Raw genomic sequence first — 5,904 nt, 5'->3', positions numbered from 1 at the left:
AAATAAATAAATAAATAAATAATAGTAAAGATCTCTCAAGAGGAGCCCCAGACCATTGTAGACATTGCTGGTAAATTTATTCAATTCCTTGTTGATATAGGAGCCAATTATTCAGTGTTAAAAGCATTTAGCTATTCTCTCTCCCCTTCATCCTGTTAATAATGTGTAACATTGACAAGATTCTTATGTAAATGAGGGAATGTAAAACATTGTTGAGAAACCTCCCCCTCATGGAGGAATAGAAAGTCTCAACATCAGGGGAATTCACTTTGGACAAATGAATCACATAACTTTCCTCATTTTACAAAAGCACCTAAGACTCTGAGACAACTCTTACAAATAATTCCTAAATCCAAAAACCTATTCTGGGCCTATGGATGTTTTCAACCAAGTTCATTCACATGCAGACTTCAAATGAACTTAACATCAAAGACTTCCAATGCAAACGTTTCATCCTTTAGGAAAAAATAGTTCCTCATATACATATACAGAAAATGGATGTACACTGGGATCAGGTAATGATTCTGGGTAGAGTTGGGTGCAGTGTTGTTGTTGTTGTTGTTGTTGTTAAGTGCCGTCGAGTCGGTTCTGACCCATAGCGACCCTGTACAGGGTTTCCGAGGGTGTAAATCTTTACGGGAGTAGAAAGCTTCATCTTTCTTCCGCAGAGCAGCTGGTAGTTTCGAACCGCTGACCTTAAGGTTCGCAGGTGCAGTGTATAAAATCATCCTAGCAACAGTAGTGTCCTCTGGTAGATAGTCACAACTATCATGGGTGTACATATCAAAGCCTATCTGAATATTTTACTATCCCACTTTCTCAGTATTCTGGTTTAGATTCAGATAATTCAAGTACTTAAGGAAATTCCTCCTCCTGTTGTGTTTGAATGAGAGATTATGGTTTCTCTGTCAAGGTAGAAAGCAAACAAGGGCACTCTCATGTCTTAATGAAACTCAAGTGTGAGGAGAATCTGTACTCTAGGATTTGTGGCCCCTATCTCCCGTGGTGGTGGTCATGGTTGTGTGCCCTGGAGTTGGTTCGGTCTCATCATAGCAAGCCTGTATAGGGTTTCTGAGGATGTAAATCTTTAAGCGAGCACAAAGTCTCATCTTTATCAAAGGGGAAATCCAAATTATCCAAGATTTGTGACCTGTCCCTCCCTGACTTTCACTAATGCATCACCCCAAAGAAGAAAATGGGAATTTCTCACTTTCATATTTCTGGGCAATACTGTTTTGGTGACCACCAATTCTGTTGCATTCAGAATTATAAATAACAATGTAGCCATCCAAAATGTTTCATCAGTCTTGAAGGAACTGTAGGTAGATTTTGGACAATCACTGAGAATCATTAAAAAAACCATTTGACTCAAATGCCAATATGGTCATGGACCACCATATCATCCTTGACTATCTACTAGCCAAAGAGGGTGCTAATACAACCTGATGCACTTATTTAATGTAACAAGAAGTTGAACTGAAAGTACAATATATCCATGGTCACAAATAAAAGCATATCTCCCCTTCTAATGGCTAAGTCCATGCTGTAACCCTTTGATATTACATTGTTTCTATTTATTACTTACATTTAGGCCTTGTATATTAAGTTTACTAACATCTTTTGTTACTAAAATAATTAAAGCTTTTCTCAGACAAGTGCAGTTAACCCAAAGGTGTGTTTCTATACCTCTTACTACAAAAAATCAGGCCAGACAAGCCTTCCAACAACAGTGTAACCATTCCCTGTATTGTCTCCTAGTACTTTGGCATTTGGGCAATTAACATTTCCAGTGTGTACTTCTGACCACCCTGACTTAGAGATAGGAGGTACTGGATACCCTGTCACCCAAATGACATGCCTTTTCAGCAGGAATCAGATAATATTGAGTCATAATCCATATCCCTGAAGCATCAGTGTTTCTTTCCTCACAGGGGAAATGTTTGGCAGTTAGAACAGGGAAGAGAGGTTAATTGCAGATAAACCACAAAGAATGCAAGAAATGACCTGACTTGTCAGGAGAGTCCAATAAAAGGAAAGGTAGGAAAGAGAAATTTCCCCTAAATCAGGCATGAGTAGAAAACTGATGTAATGGAAAAGAAGTACGTCAAACCCAAGAAGAAATAACCAATTATGGGCCTTAAATTATGATACAAAAACGTAAGGATCAGGACCGGAGCTCGCTGGCAGAGGTAAACAACTTAATAAGTGAAACTAAGAATTCATTCAGCACTCCCCTCACTCATGAGGTGGAAGCCCATTCTCCACTTTGTGAGAACATTTATGCTTTAATAAATCTCTTTGCTTGCTTAATCCTCTGTCTCTTTGGCTCCTTTTGCATGTGTATTGTGCCTTGTTGTTGTTGTTAAGTGCCATGGAGTGGATAACGGGAGTCTTGGTGTGCCGCTTCAGGACAATGCACTAGAATGCAAGATCAGCTTGAACCGCAAGGTCTGTGGTTCAAACCCATCATCTGCTCCTCGGAATTTATTTGACGGCACTTAACTCTGGTAGCGTAGTGGTTATGAATCGGGTTGCGAACCTTAAGGTCAGCAGTTCAAAACTACCAGCTGCTCTGCGGGAGAAAGATGAGGCTTTCTACTCCCGTAAGGATTTAAACCCTCGGAAACCCTGTACAGGGTCGCTATGGGTCGGAACCGACTCGACGGCACATAACAACAACAACAACAACGATAGTGTTTCCGAAGAGAAGCTGGTGAATTTGAACTTCTGATTATGCCTGTGCCCTAACAATTCTTCAGAAGGATAGTGAGACTGGACCAAGGTGTTTCATCTACATTGTGAGCCTAGAATATTCATTATTCCCATGATAATTCTATGAACAAATTCTGATATGAAACTCCTCTTTCAAACGTGGTCCACCCATATCAATACTATAACTATTGAAGTGTAGACTTTGGATTTTTTAAGGGGAATTCAAAATTAATAGTTCTTAAGTACTTATCAAGGAGCTCTGGTAGCATAGTGGTTACGAATCGGGCTGCTAATCTCACGGTCAGCAGTTCGAAACTCACAGCTGTTCCACGGGAGAAAGATGAGGCGTTCTGCTCCCATAAAGATTTACAGCCTCAGAAACCCTGTCCAGGATCGCTATGAGTCGGAATCAACGCCACGGCACATAACAACAACAACAACAACAACAACAAACACTTATCGGAATCTTGGTGTGGAGCTGCAGGTTAATGAGCTGGAATACTGATTGTTCACACCTGTATATTTTTGTGAATGTCACATTATACTGAACTTGAATAATGTTGGGTTGGACCAAAGGGAGGTGTTCATCTAAAAGTGCCCCCAAACATGGTATTCAAGGAAAGAAGTAGAAATCATAAGTGTAGAAAAAGATCAAAGATACAAGTCAATATGAAGCATTGGGGAAAATATTGCAGGGGGAAAAAAAGAGAGAGAGAAAGAGAGAGAGAGAGGGAGCTTTCAAAACTAAAAAACAGAAAACAATCTGAATAATTCTAGATAATTACAGATTCATCAGAGCAGAGATTTCTTAGGAACTGCTTTGATAGTCTCTGTGGAAGAACCTAAGTGCAGACATGCCAGAATAGAGATGTTGTTTGTGAATGTACACCATTTATGGGGGCACTAGGTAGACACTGGATAGTACAAACAGCCAAGCATTTGACTACTAACCAATAATTTGGCTATCTGAATCTACCTAGAGGGTTCTTAGAAGAAAGACCTGTTAATCTACTTTTTAAATATTCAGCCATTTAACATCCTAAATAAGAAGGTTCTAGTTTGAAAGGTTTGGGATGGCCATTAGCCGGAAAAGTGTCATAAGCAACAGAATTTTTTGTTTGATTTGGGGAACTATGGGCTTTCAAGTATTTTAATTTATTAATCTTTATAACATCTACAAGGTCAATTTTTTCATCTTCCTTTACATTTGAGATCACAGAACATCCCTGTTTATTAATCTACCCTAAAGTCCTAGATCTAATAAAGATTCAAATTCCTCAGGTACACTAGATATAATCTGTGATATACTAAGCTAAGAACTATAATGAAAAGAGATTCATGATAAAAATTGAAAATAAAAAGAAACTCATACCTAAAGAAAAATCCTAATGACATCATATACTCAATAGACATTAATAGGTTGCTGCTGCTGCTGCTACTGTGTGCCATTGAATAAGTTCTGAATCATCACAGTGGCCCTGTATAGGGTTTCTGAAGCTATAAATCTTTACAGGAGAGAAAGCCTTATATTTCTCCCACAGAGAACATGGTGGATTTGAATTGCTGACTTTGAGGTTAGCGGCCCAATATGTTACCAGAGCTCCTTAACAGGTTGCTTAGGGGATACTAATTGAACTTTTCCAAATCCATAAAGAATAAAATATAAAATTAGTTTTCTAATAGATGTAAGAAGAAACAAGATAAATAAATAATAACAATAAAAATAATTTATTAAGCATTTGCCAATTATTCAATATTTTACCAAGAATTTGTATAAACATAACACTCTATAGAGTATTATATTTACCATGTTACTGATGAGGAAATGAACCCTCAGAGAAGTTGATTCTCAAGTTCTCAAGATTATGTAATTTATAATTGATGGAGCTAAAGCTGAAGATAGTCTATCTGACTAAAATCTCAGTGTGTAGGTCACTATATAATAACAAAATTTCTGAAAATTCTATTAAATTTTGAAATTGATGTCCCAAAAATGCACATGACAATATATTCCTAAAATTTATAAAATTATAAATTGTATGCTGCAGTATTTCCTGGGACCTCTGTAAGTTATATTATTTTATTATTCCATCTTTCAAGATTATAGTATGAAACAGGATAAATTGGGATTTCCCCCATAATTATTTGATGTTTTAATCTCTCGTGTTGGCAAGTATCTTACAAAGTGGGTACGGAATTTGAAAGCTACAAATTAGAATTTGGAAGCTATAAATTAAATATTAAAAATGAATTTTACTGTTCAAATAATTAATGTAACTTGAAGTTAAAACAAAGGAAGACCTATGTCTGCCTTATTCATAATATAATCTGGTTTATGCATAAAATAATGCTAAAAAAATGAAAATTTACACCACTTTTGAACAATAGCTTTCCTAAAAATATAATGTTGTACTGTCATCTAACCACAAAGCAGATTAGGCCTCTGGGAACTGGAAGGTTTAAAAAGAAATCTATTTTAAGTAGAGATTGAGGAAAAGTTAAAACATGAAATGCTATCAATTGGAATATATGTACATACAGTAGGAATCCATTAAAAACACAAACCAACTAGAAGGATATATCATTTTTTGTAGGTTTTGCTACTCAGTAACCTCAACAACTGGGAATGTAACTAAAAGCCCAAGAATTGTACAAACCATTATCTTTTCAATAAAATAATATTAAAAAGTTGTTTTTGAGTATGTTTTACAAATAGAAGAGATCTTCAAAGGGATCTTTGCACACAGTTCAACAGCGATGATTATTTCCTTTCCCAATTCAGAGTACATTCAAGATAGTAAATTAGCAAATGCAGAAAAAAACATTTGTAAAGAAGTGGCAAGAAGTGAAAACCTACAGTCTGAAACAGGTAAGAAAGTAAATGTCTGAGTAAACAAGAAGAATACCAGTGAAGCATAACCATTTATTATAAGGCAAACAATTAATAGTCCTCACCAAACCCTGAGGACATATGGGAGCAACAGTTTACTAAAGGAAATGTGCTTTTATTAATGTCTCTATGTCATTACAAAACAAGTGAATTCTGCTCAAAAGCCTCTGGTTACAAAAACAGAAAAACATTAAGTACTTTATAAAGAACACATTTTTTCCTCCATCAAGAGCAGCTAAATAAGGAAATTAACATATAAAGAAAATAAAAAACATCACTCCCCCCAAATTTGACCTTTAAGA

Source organism: Chrysochloris asiatica, unplaced genomic scaffold (genome assembly GCF_000296735.1).
Source record: "Chrysochloris asiatica unplaced genomic scaffold, ChrAsi1.0 scaffold00120, whole genome shotgun sequence".
Lineage (NCBI taxonomy): Eukaryota > Metazoa > Chordata > Mammalia > Afrosoricida > Chrysochloridae > Chrysochloris > Chrysochloris asiatica.
Note: the sequence above shows the minus strand (reverse complement) of the source record.